The 13,058-nt window shown below is 37.2% G+C and overlaps 1 long non-coding RNA gene across 1 annotated transcript in view; it reads left to right on the top strand.

The window, feature by feature from the left end:
• LOC122489684 overlaps window positions 1-6,571 on the top strand; it is a 30,950-nt gene extending 24,379 nt beyond the window's left edge. The window contains exons 2-3 of the long non-coding RNA XR_006298970.1: window positions 4,971-5,097; window positions 5,700-6,571. This is a non-coding gene — a long non-coding RNA (uncharacterized LOC122489684). The remainder of the gene's footprint in view (window positions 1-4,970; window positions 5,098-5,699) is intronic.
• Window positions 6,572-13,058: the final 6,487 nt, after the last annotated feature.

The following is a 13,058-nucleotide window of genomic DNA, read 5'->3' as shown; positions in this document are numbered from 1 at the left end:
CCACCCAGGCGCCCCTGGAACTTTTCTTTTAAGAAGTTATACTACCATAGGAGGAAGACGAAGGTGTAGAATCAACAAAGGAGGGTAGCTGGGGAGAGAGAGGCCATGGAGACCAATCATGTGAGAGTTTCACATGCATCCTAAGCCTTGAGAAGTAAAATGAGGTGCATGGAAGGGCAAGCTGATACACAGCCACACTGTGTTTGGGAAAATCCTCTTGGCCATACCAGAGAGAACATATTGGAATTTTGTTTGGTTTTGGTCTTTGGTTTGGTGTATTTATTAATTTTGGAAAACATCCTTCCAAAGGTTGTCAAGAGGAATCAGTGTGGCAAGAAAGTGATTGAGAGTAGAATAAAACAAAGAAGACAAGATAATCAAAGACAAATCACAGGAAATGACTTCTTTTTTTTAAGTTTATTTATTTATTTTGAGAGAAAGAGTGCATGTGTGTGTACAGGCAAGGGGCAGAGATACAGGGAGAGAGAATCCCAAGCAAACTCCAAGTTGTCAGCACAGAGCTTTGTGAGATCATGACCTGAGTTTTCATCAAGAGTCAGATGCTTAACTGACTGAGCCACCCAGGCACCCCACAGGAAACGACTTCTGCTGAGGTATGAGTCAACAGAGAGCAGCAAGTATCCAGGGATTTCTGTTGTTGTTTTTGTTCAGTGTTTGTTATCTTATTTTGTGTAGAACAAATAAATCAAGGAATTGGTGATCTTTATCCACCCATGAGGTAAAGCAGAAGGGATGTTTTCATAAACAGTGGAGTAGAACTATATCCTTTTTTTTAAGTTTATTTATTTTGGGAGGAAAAAGCTAGAGAGTGAGGGAGGGTCAGAGAGAGGGAGAGAGAAAATCCCAAGCAGGTGGTGCACTGTCAGCACAGAGCCCGATGCAAGGCTCCCATCTCATGAATGGTGAGATCATGACCTGAACCGAAATCAATAGTGGGACACTTAACTGAATGATCCACACAGGCACCCCTAGTAGAACTTAAGTGGATCCTTAAGGGGAGTGGGAAGGCTTGAGAAGAAAAGGATGTAAGAAAAGGATACTACAGAAAGACAGGAAGATGAACTGGCCAGCACTGAGAAGGGTGGCCTCAAGGCAAACACTGATTAGCAAGCAGAGAGCCACTGGGCACAATTAGCACTGGGCCTTCTTATAGGAATGTTCATGAGCCCTGCACGGGGAAAACAAATAGTGAGGGAGGGGTGCACGCAAGAGTGGGGTTATATGTGGGAGTCAGTCAAGTAGCTAAGTCCAACCAAGAGGGAAAATGTAATGTGGAAATAGGAGGCATCACCACAAGAACTATGAAAAGGCATGATTAGCAAACAGATGGAAGGATGTGGGTACAGAAGGGAATTTCCAAATTTCAGGATTTGACCTGGAGTAGTTTAAGGATAAGAAGGTACTCATCAAGTAGCAGGTAGAAGTGAGTCTTGTTTTTTCTTTTTTTTAGAAAAGTGAATCTGGGGTGCCTGGGTGGCTCAGTCATCAAGCATCTGACTCTTGATTTTAGCTCAGGTCATGGTCTCACAGTTCAGGAGTTCAAGCCCCACATTGGACTTTGTGCTGATGGCACGGAGCCTGCTTGCAATTCTCTGTCTCCCTCTTTCTCTCTGTCCCTTCCCTTCTCATGCTCTCTCTCTCCCTCAAAAGAAATAAATAAGCATTAAAAAAAAAGAAAAAAATTAAATCTTTCTAGAGGAGAACAGCTGAGGACAAACACTATACTGCAAAGAAAAATAAAGCAGCAAAAGAGAAATCAGGGTACCCTGAGGGTAGAGTGGGAGGGGGGCTGTTTTATATCTGTTGGTCATGAAGGCATCACTGATGAACTGACATTTGAAAAAAAATAGCAGAATAAATATAAAGACATGAAGTTATCTGGAGGAAGAGTGTTCCAGGGAAAGGAAATCAGCAAGTACAAAGGCCCTTAGCCAAGGCTGTGCTCTGGGTGTTCAAGATACAGCAAAAAGACTAGTGTGGCTGGAACAGAATGGAGGAGGGGGAAAGTGGAAGGAAATGAGACCAGAGAAGTAGCAGGGACCTAAAGCATCTAAAGTCAGAACTTAGGCTTTTACTTTACAGAAACCCATTTGAGAGGGTTGCAGTATAGGAGTGACAGTATCTAACTTATGTTTTAAGAAGATCTCTCTGATTGAGGCGCCTCGGTGGCTCAGTCGGTTAATTGTCCCATTTCAGCTCAGGTCATGATCTCGTGGTTTGTGAATTCGAGCCCCACATTGGGCTCTGTGTGGGCAGCTCGGAGCCTGGAGCCTTCTTCAAATTCTCTGTTTCCCTTTCTCTCTGCCCCTCGCCCACTCACATTCTGTCTCTCTCTCAAAAATAAATAAACATTCAAAAAATTAAAAAAAATAAAAATAAAATAAAAAGATCTCTCTGATCAAGTTGCTTATCACTATAGTATTTCAAATAAAGGTGAGATAATAGTCATTGGGGCATGGTATGGGGCTGTGGTTTTTAAACTCTGTATACTTTAATAAATAAATACATTCTTAGTTCCTAAACCCTAGAGATTCTGGCTCAGTAGTCTGGAGTGGGTCACAGGAACCTACCTTTTTCTTAGGCCCCTAAAGTGATTCTGATGAAATTGGTCTGTGGCCTGTAATTTGTGAACTCCCAGTACCATAAGACATCACATTAAATGACTCTATCACCTTTATCACTACTATAACTTACCTGTACTTTGACAACTAACTTGTTTTACCAGTGTGGAAATACTAAGCTTTATAGATTTTGGAAAAAATCAAAAGAACTCTGTGTGTATGTTATTATTACCTGCAAATTGTGCTGTATACATCTTTGTATCAGTAATATTTACAAGTATTTCAAAAATACCTCTGGTTGCTTTGTGAAGATTAGCTGGTGTGTGTGTGTGTGTGTGTGTGTGTGTGTGTGTGTGTGTGTGTGTTGGGGTGAGGAGAGAAAGCGCAAAAGCAGGAAACCACTTATGAAGTTATTATAATAATTCAGATGATGGGTAGTAATAGTGAAAGTGGCCAGAGTGGTCAGATTGTCAATATGTTTTAAAGATTTAGCTAAAAAGATTTATTGATGGAACATATGTGAGATGTGATAAAAAAAAATAGTCAAGAAAAGCTCTAAGGCTTTAGGCCTGAACAACGAGAAGAACGGAATTGCTTTTTGCAAAAATGAGTACTGGAGGAGAAACAGGTTTCAAGAAGGGAGGTCTGGAATCAAGGATTTGGCTTTTACTATATACAGTTTGGGATTGCTCTTAGACATCCAAGTGTAGTTACTAATTATGTATGTCATAGAATGCCCAAACCTTAACTTCAGGGGAGATGTAAAATTAGAAGTCACTGGCATACAGATGCTATCCTCAGCCAGAGTGCTAGATGAGGCCAACTAGTGCAAGGGTAGGTGGTAAAGAAAAGAAATACACGAATGGAGCCACAGGGCACCACGGTATTGAGAGTTTGGGGGGATGAGAAGGAATCCACACTGGAGTCTATGAATAGAGGTAAGAGAGAAACTCAAAACGCAGTGTGTTGGAAAGAAAGTGAAGAAGATATTTTTAAGGAGGAGGAAGTGATCAACTCTGTCAAATGCTACTCATAATTCAATGGTGTGAATGGCTGAGAAGTGAACATTGAATTTAGCAATGCATAGGTCAGCAATGCCCTCAGCAAGAGCTAGTTCCAGGCAATTAAGAGATTTTACTGTTGTTTTCTTTAAGATGGGAGATACTGACAAATATATGAATAAACAAAAAATGAAAAAAATTGATTATTCAGAAAATAATTATGTCCTTGAAGAAAGCAAAGATAGGATCTTTTGCACAAGTTAGGGGCACTGGCCTTAAATAGGAGCAGGGAAGTTCTTTACTGGGAAGTAGGCAGAGTATATAGACTGATAGGTCAACAGTGCAGAATTTCTCTAAGTTTTCTTTTGTTGGCTTCTATTTTTCTTTGTGAAATAGTAAATAAAGGTAATGGCTAAGAATACAGAGTGGGGAAGAGAAGCTGGAGGGTTAAGGAGAGAGAAAATATTACTGGCACTACTGGTGTAGATGCTCTTAGCAAAATTCAAATGTTCAGACTTTTACAATAAGGTGCATCTAATTTTCTCACATTTTACAAAAAGGAGTTTCTGGTTTTGTTATGATATATTTATGTATTTATGTATTACGTTTTGTTTGTGACATCTGCATTTATAAAATGTGTATATTGGAGGATTAAAGCCAGTGGAAGAGGAGATGAAAATAATAGAAGAAGACTAATAAATTGATCCAGGGAGGCCCTCAGGGAATGAGAGGGTGTGGGCTTTAGAACACAAGTGCACAGACTAGTATTGGACAGGAGGGAAGGACATAAAGAGAGGAACAAGTGCATATGTGTGTCTAGGGAGGGATTTAAACTTGATAGAGTCACTTTTCTCCAGGGAGATACCTACAGCTGAGAATGATGAAAGCCATGTGGGCATAGTTGTCAAGCTAAAGAGAACAAGGTGGATGAGCAGCTGTGGGGAACAGGAGAGGATGCTGCACAAGCATGTGCTAAGGATCGCTAAATGTCACTCAGTACCCAACTGAGCTTGGATAGTGCATATCTTGGGATTCAAGAGACCACATGGTTGTGTGATTTTCTCCCTGAAGTTAAAGGATAAATATCTGCTTATATGGAAGTCACCCCTTCCTAAAAATGAAGCAACAGGAGAAGCAAATGTGGCTAATATAAATGTACTTCGTGTGGCATACTAGATACACATTCATTGATTTATTCATTCCACCAAAGTTTACTGAGCATCTTCCATATGCTAGGAGCAAAACTCGGGCCTGCAGTTGAATAGAAACAAGACATTAATCAAATTAGCTCACAAATACATGGAAAATGGCAATAGTGAGCCCACTGGGAAGGCAAGGGGCAAAGAGCTATAATAGCATATAATAGTGATATTTTTTCCCATGGCAGCATGGAAGCAAAGATTACACAAAGATCTGAAGACTGAGTAGGAGTCCCTTAGAGGAAAAGGGTGCGGAAAATGTACCCTGGGGAGAGAAAACAACATATGCCCAACCCCGGAGGCGAGGGGGACACAGTGAGTACCAGGGACTGGAAACCTGAACGCTGGCAAGAGCAAGGACAGAATGAGACAAAAATGAACAGAGCAGGCCTTGAGGACCATGTTAAGTATTTTCCCCTTACCCTTAGAGCAAGGGATGCCACTGAATTTGTTGGCAGGAGAGTCTAGTGATGGGATCTGCATTTCCCAAAAACCATCTTGGCTGTGAAGGTGGATGTCTGGAGGTTCTGCAGGAGCCCCTAGGAGAGGACAGGGCTGGAACTAGTAGGAGGATGGGCAGTGATGATGGAGGCAGAGAAGTGAGTGGATTCAAGAGATCACTGGGAGTTAACACTGTTAGCGCCTTGTGGTGGACTGGATAAAAAGGGTGAAGGAGAGGGAGGGGAAGAATACCCGATTTCTGGCTTGTTCAACAGGCTAGATGGGGCAGCTTTGAGAGGCGGGTAGGAAAAGGAGGGGTTCAGTTTTTGTCATATTCAAATAGACACAATCACAGTAGAAACCCTTATATAATTTGTTTGGCTTTAAAATAATCAGCATCAATAAATTTGTTGCTGATGCTAAATATAACCTACATTCTAGCATTTGGTTCTGATATTACATATGTCTGTTTTCAGATTTTGCCTGTTGAATGATAATCCTCTCATCTTGCAAAGAGACTTCATGGCATCATAACGTGTTTTCTATTAGGGAACTAAAAGTTAACACCATTTTTATTGGTTAAGAAGGGAAGTTGCAGATGAAGGAAGACCAGGAGCATCTTATATAAAAGGAACACTGTAATAGTAATCATCTTAGCAGTTAACAGTCTCAGACTCCAGGCTAATTAATTACTTAGCCCCTCCAAACCCAAACTTATTCATTTTTGAATGCAAGACACAAAAACAAGAATAAATTGGTTGAATCCAAAATGTCTCCTAGTTACAAAACTTAAAAGAATTACTTAAACATAAAGTATACAGTAAATAGCTCGGGCTTATATTCTCTATTCTTAGATTTCTGAATTACTATATGAAGCCAGAGCTCTTCCACATCCTCCCCCCCAAAACAAACAAAAAAGACACATGCTCTAAAGTGAATAAATGAAAAGCTTAAAACAAAGGCAACAAAGTCAAGAGAAGAAGAAACTGACAATTTATGTATTGTCAAAATAACACAATTGAAGAAATGAGTTATATATATTTTTAAATGCCAAAAAAAAGACCACCAAATAAATAGAGGGTAGAAGGATAGCAGCAGAAAGAAAAAACAGTGGAAGAATGGTAACAGTGAGGTATTGACATTGGCATAACCAAAAACACCTGCAATGTAATAGCTCCTGATATGCTGTATTAATAAGGCCAACCAGGTTTTTCTGAGTGTTGTTATTATAACTGAATAGTGTTTGTAACATTTATTATTTGTTCCTGATTATTCAAATAATGCATATGGTTTTTAAAATATTAAAATTAAATAGCATGTAAAGAAATAACACTCCTAATTCCACTCACTCCAGATGTTAAAATTTTATTATATTTCCTTTTACTTTTTCAAAACTTTTTGAGGATCAATAATTTTTATAAATATAAGATTGGAATAATATATAACACATAAAATTCTGTGTACTGCTCTAAACACTTTTAAGCCTTTAGAGTAAACATTTCTGTTTCCTAAATATTTTTCAGAACATTTTTATGCAGAATTAACAAATAATGCATATATTGCATTATTTATTAAACTAATACCCTATGTTTGGGACTTCAGAGTTTCTTATTTCTCACTATTTTGAATACTATAATGAAAATCTTTAAATAAATATTTGTTTGCCTCTCTGATTATGTAAACCCATCCCACTACAAACATCAAATAACATAAGCTGCTTTAACATTTTTGCACATATATTGTATTTATTTTGTTTTTATTCAAATTTTATTGAGGAATAATTGACAAATGGATCCTCTTGTCCCTGGCACCACCATTCTATTTTATTTTCTATTACTAAGAAATCAGCTTTTTTTTTTTTAAGATGCCACATGTAGGTGATAGCATAGAGTATTTGTCTTTCTCTGTCTGGTTTACTTCACTTAGAATAATGCCATCCAGATTCATCCATGTTGTCACAAATGGCAGAATTTCTTCCATTTTATAGCTGAATAATATTCCTGTGTGTGTGCATATGTGTGCCCGCGCACATGCGTGTGCACACATGAGCCAACATTTTTTATCCATTTATTTGTCAAAAGACATTTAGGTTGTTTCCATATGTTGGCTATTGGGAATAATGCTGCAATGAACATGGTAGTGCAGATATCTCTTTGAGATACTGATTTCATTTTCTTTGGAAATATACCCAAGAATGGGATGGCTGGATCATATGGTACCTCTAGTTTTAGTTTTTTGAGGAAACTCCATACTGTTTTCCGTTGTGGCTGCACCAATTTATGTTCCCACCAACAATGCACAAGGGTTCCCTTTTCTTTACATCCTCACCAACTTTTGTTAGCTCTTGTCTTTTGATAATAGCTTTCGTAATGGTATGAGGTAATATCTCATTGTGGTTTTTATTTCAATTTCCCTGATGGTTAGTGATGTTGAGCTGTACCTATTGGCCACTTTTATGTCTTCTTTCAAAAAATGTCTATTCAGGTCCTTTGTTTATTTTGCAATTGTATTATTTGCTTTTTTGCTAATGAGTTTTATGAGTTTTTTAAAAATATATTTTGGACATCAACCCTTTATCAGATATATGGTTTGGATATTTTCTCCCATCCTACAGGTTGCCTTTTCAATTAGTTGATTGTTTCCTTTGGTATGCAGAAACTCTATACTTTGAGGTAAACCCACTTCTTATTTTGGCCTTTGTTGCCTATGCTTCTGGTGTCTGATTCAATAAATCACTGCTAAGACTAAATGTCAAGCATCTTACCACCTATGCTATCTTCTAGGAGTTTTACAGTTTCAGGTCTTGTGTTGAACACATTTGTAGTTAATTTTTGTGAGTGGTATAAGATAGTGGTCCAGTTTCAGTCTTCTGTATGTGGATATCCAGTTTTATTGAAGAGACCATCTTTTCCCACTGTGTGTTCTTGGTGCCTTTGTCAAATATTAATTGACTGTGCGTGCATGGGTCTATTCTGTTCCACTGGTTTATGTGCTTGTTTTTATGCCAGCACTATGCTGTTTTTATTACCATAGCTTTGTAATAGAGTTTGAAATCAAGAAGTGTGATGCTCCTGTTTCGTTCTTCCTCAAGATTGCTTTGGCTACTCAGGATCTTTTGTGGTTGTATATGTACAAATTTTAGGATAGTTTTTTTTTTTCTGTTTCTGGGGAAAAGACCATTGAATTTTTGATAGTGATTGCAGTATATATCCTTGGGTAGTATGGACATTTCAACAATATTATTTTTTGCAATCTAACAACATGAGCTATCTATTTACTTGTGTCTTCTTCAATTTCTTTCATCAATGCCTTAAAGTTTTCAGGTCTTTAACTTCCTTAATTAAGTGTATTCCTAAGCATTTTATTGTTTTTGACGCTATTGTAAATGGGATTACTTTCTTAATTTCTCTTTCAGACAGTTTATTGTTAGTGTATAGAAACACGACTGATTTGTGTATGTTGACTGTGTATCCTGAAACTTTACTGAATTTGTTTATTGGTTGTAACACTGAAGCCTTTAGGGTTTTCTATATATAAGATCATGTCATCTGCAAACAAACATGGTTTACTTCTTTCTTTCCAATTTGGATGTCTTTCGTTTACTTTATTATTTTTTTCCCTAAGTTGTCTGGCTAGGACTTCTAGTAGAGGTAGAGGTAGAGATAGAGACAGAGAGAATGGGCATCTTTGTCTTTTTCCTGATATTAACTTTTTACCATTCAGTATGATGTTAGCTGTGTACTTGTCATATATGGCCTTGATTATCTTGAGGTATATTCCTTCAATACCTAATATGTTGAGAGTTTTAAAATTAAAGGGTATTGTCTTGATGATTACAGCTTTGTAGTATACCTTGAAGTCTGGCATTGTGATGCCTCCTGCTTTGGTTTTCTTTTTCAATATTGCTTTGGCTATTCAGGGTCTTTTCTTGTTCCATACAAAATTTAGGATTATTTGTTCTAGCTCTGTGAAGAATGCTGGTGTTACTTTGATAGGGATTGCATTGAATATGTAGATTGCTTTGGGTAGTATCGACATCTTAACAATATTGGTTCTTCCTATCCAGGAGGATGGAATCTTTTTCCATTTTTTTGGTGTCTTCTTCAATTTCTTTCATCAGCTTTCTATAGTTTTCAGTGTATAGATTTTTCACCTCTTTGCTTAGATTTATTCCTAGGTATTTTATGGTTTTTTGTGCAACTGTAAATGGGAACAATTCCTTGATTTCTCTCTCTGTTGCTTCATTGTTGGTGTATAGGAATGCAACCGATTTCTGTGCATTGGTTTTATATCCTGCCACTTTGCTGAATTCATGAATCAATTTGGTGGAATCTTTTAGGTTTTCCATATACAGTATCATGTCATCTGCAAAGAGTGAAAGTTTGACCTCCTACTGACTGATTTGGATGCCTTTTATTTCTTTGTGTTGTCTGACTGCAGAGGCTAAGACTTCCAATACTATGTTGAATAACAGTGACAAGAGTGGACATACCTGTCTTGTTCCTGACTTTAGGGGGAAAGCTCTCAGTTTTTCCTGATTGAGGATGATATTAGCATTGGGTTGTTCATATATGGCTTTTATGATCTCGAGGTATGATCCTTCTATCCCTACTTTCTTGAGGGTTTTTGTCAAGAAAGGATGCTGTATTTTGTCAAATGCTTTCTCTGCATCTATTGAGAGGATCATGTGGTTCTTTTCCTTTTTTTATTGATGTGATGAATCACGTTAATTGTTTTGCAGATACTGAACCAGCCCTGAATCCCAGGTATAAATCCCACTTGGTCATGGTGAATAATTTTTTTACTGTATTGTTGGATCTGGTTGGCTAATATCTTGTTGAGGATTTTTGCCTCCATGTTCATCAGGGAAATTGGTCTATAGTTCTCCTTTTTAGTGGGGTCTCTGTCTGGTTTTGGAATCAAGGTAATGCTGGCTTCATAGAAAGAGTTTGGAAGTTTTCCTTCCATTTCTATTTTTTTGGAACAGCTTCAAGAGAATAGGTGTTCACTCTTCCTTAAATATTTAGTAGAATTCCCCTGGAAAGCCATCTCACTCTGGACTCTCGTTTTTTGGGAGATTTTTGATTACTAATTACATTTACTTACTGGTTATGGGTCTGTTCAAACTTTCTATTTCTTCCTGTTTCAGTTTTAGTAGTGTATATGTTTCTGGGAATTAGTTTCTTCCAGATTGCCCATTTTATTGGCATATAATTGCTCATAATATTCTCATTATTATTTTTATTTTGGCTGTGTTGGTTGTGATCTCTCCTCTTTCATTCTTGATTTTATTTATTTGGGTCCTTTCCTTTTTCTTTTTGATCAAGCTGGCTAGTGCTTTATCAATTTTGTTAATTCCTGCAAAGAACCAACTTCTGGTTTCATTGATCTGTTCTACTGTTTTTTTGGTTTTGATAGCATTAATTTCTGCTCTAAACTTTACTATTTCCCGTCTTCTGCTGGTTTTGGGTTTTATTTGCTGTTCTTTTTCCAGCTCCTTAAGGCATAAGGTTAGGCTGGGTATCTGAGATCTTTCTTCCTTCTTTAGGAAGGCCTGGATTGCTATATACTTTCCTATTATGACTGCCTTTGCTGCATCCCAGAGGTTTTGGGTTGTGGTGTTATCATTTTCATTGACTTCCATACACTTTTTAATTTCCTCTTTAACTGCTTGGTTAGCCCATTCATTCTTTAGTAGGATGTTCTCCAGTCTCCAAGTATTTGTTACCTTTCCAAATTTTTCTTGTGGTTGATTTTGAGTTTCATAGTGTTGTGGTCTGAAAATATGCACAGTATGATCTCGATCTTTTTGTACTTATTTAGGGCTGATTTGGTCCCAGTATATGGTCCATTCTGGAGAACATTCCATGTGCACTGGAGAAGAATGTATATTCTGCTGCTTTAGGATGAAATGTTCTGAATGTATCTGTTAAGTTCATCTGGTCCAATATGGTCTCTCAAAGCCATTGTTTCCTTGTTGATTTTTTGATTAGATGATCTGTCCATTTCTGTGAGTGGGGTGTTGAAGTCTCCTACTATTATGGTATTACTATCAATGAGTTTCTTTATGTTTGTGATTAATTGATTTATATATTTGGGTGCTTCCACATTTGACGCATAAGTGTTTACAACTGTTAGGTCTTCTGGTGGATAGACCCCTTGATTATGATATAATGCCCTTCTGCATCTCTTGATACAGTCTTTATTTCAAAGTCTAGATTGCCTGATATAAGTATGGCTACTCCGGCTTTCTTTTATTCACCATTAGCATGATGGTTCTTCATCCCCTTACTTTCAATCTGAAGGTGTCTTTAGGTCTAAAGTGGGTCTCTTATAAACAGCATATATATGGATCTTGTTTTCTTACCCATTCTGTTACCCTATATCTTTTGATTGGAGCATTGAGTCCATTGACGTTTAGAGTGAGTACGGAAAGATATGAATTTATTGCCATTATGTTGCTTGTAGAGTTGGAGTTTCTGGTGGTGTTCTCTGGTCCTAGTCTTTGTGGCTTTTGGTATGTATGTATGTATGTATTTATATTTTCATCTTTTCTCCTCTCAGAGAGTCCCCCTTAACATTTCTTGCAGGGCTGGTTTAGTGGTCACAAACTCCTTTAATATTTGTTTGGGAGACTTTTTATCTTTCCTTCCATTTTGAATGACAGCTTTGATGGATAAAGAATTCTTGGCTGCACATTTTTCTGATTCAGCACATTGAATATATCCTGCCTCTGCTTTCTGGCCTGCCAGGTTTCTGTGGATGGGTCTGCTGCAAACCTGATCTGTCTTCCCTTGTATGTTAAGAACTTTTTTTTCCCTTAAGTCCCTTAAGGACTTCCTTTCCCTTTTCTCTCCTTGCCTGAGTATTTTGTAAAATTGACTATGATATGCCTTGTCGATGGTCAGTTTTTGTTGCATCTAATGGGAGTCCTCTGTGCCTCCTGGATTTTGATGTCTCTGTCTTTCCCCAGGTTAAGCAAGTTTTCCAGTATGATTTGCCCACATAACCCTTCTACCCCTTTTCCTCTCTTCCTGTTCTGGGACCCCTAGGATTCTGATGTTGTACCTTTTTTAATGAGTCACTGATTTCTCTAATTCTAAAATAATGCTCTTTTGCCTTAATCTTCATCTTTTATTCCACTTCATTAGTCTCCATAAGTTTGTCCTCTATATTGCTGATTCTCTGTTCTGCCTCATCCATCCTTGCCGCTGTTGCATCCATTCGAGATTGCAGCTCAGTTATAGCATTTTTTAAATTTCATTCTGACTAGTTTTTACTTCTTTTATCTCTGCAGAAAGGGATTCTAATATATTTTCAACTCCAGCTAGTATTCTTATTATCGTGATTCTAAATTCTGGTTCAAACATCTTGCTTGTATCCGTGTTGGTTAAGTCCCTGGCTGTCGTTTCTTCCTGCTCTTTCTTTTGGGGTGAAATCCTTTGTTTTGTCATTTTGAAGGGAGAAAAGGAATTAATGAGGTAGAAAAAATTAAAATTAAAAAATTAAAATTAAAAAATATTAGAATTAGAAAGGTAAACACACACACACAAAATCGAATAAATGATGTTAGTTCCTAGGTGTGTTTTGGTCTGGGTTTTCAAAGTGGCTTGATAGATTAGAGAAAAAAGGGCGAAAAAGGAAATTGTTTGAAAATTTGAAAAAATGATTACACTGAAGTAGACTAAAATGAAGTGATGGAAGTAAAATAGAATTTGAAAAAAAATTACACAAAAGTAAAGAATATGGTAGAAAAAACTAAAGAAAAATATTTTAATAAAAATTAAAAATAAAAATGAATTTTTTCTCTTTCTATATTCAAGAAAAAGAAATGA

The sequence above is a fragment of the Prionailurus bengalensis genome, chromosome B2, assembly GCF_016509475.1.
Source record: "Prionailurus bengalensis isolate Pbe53 chromosome B2, Fcat_Pben_1.1_paternal_pri, whole genome shotgun sequence".
NCBI classification, from domain to species: domain Eukaryota; kingdom Metazoa; phylum Chordata; class Mammalia; order Carnivora; family Felidae; genus Prionailurus; species Prionailurus bengalensis.
This window is presented reverse-complemented; position numbering and strand designations above follow the sequence as displayed.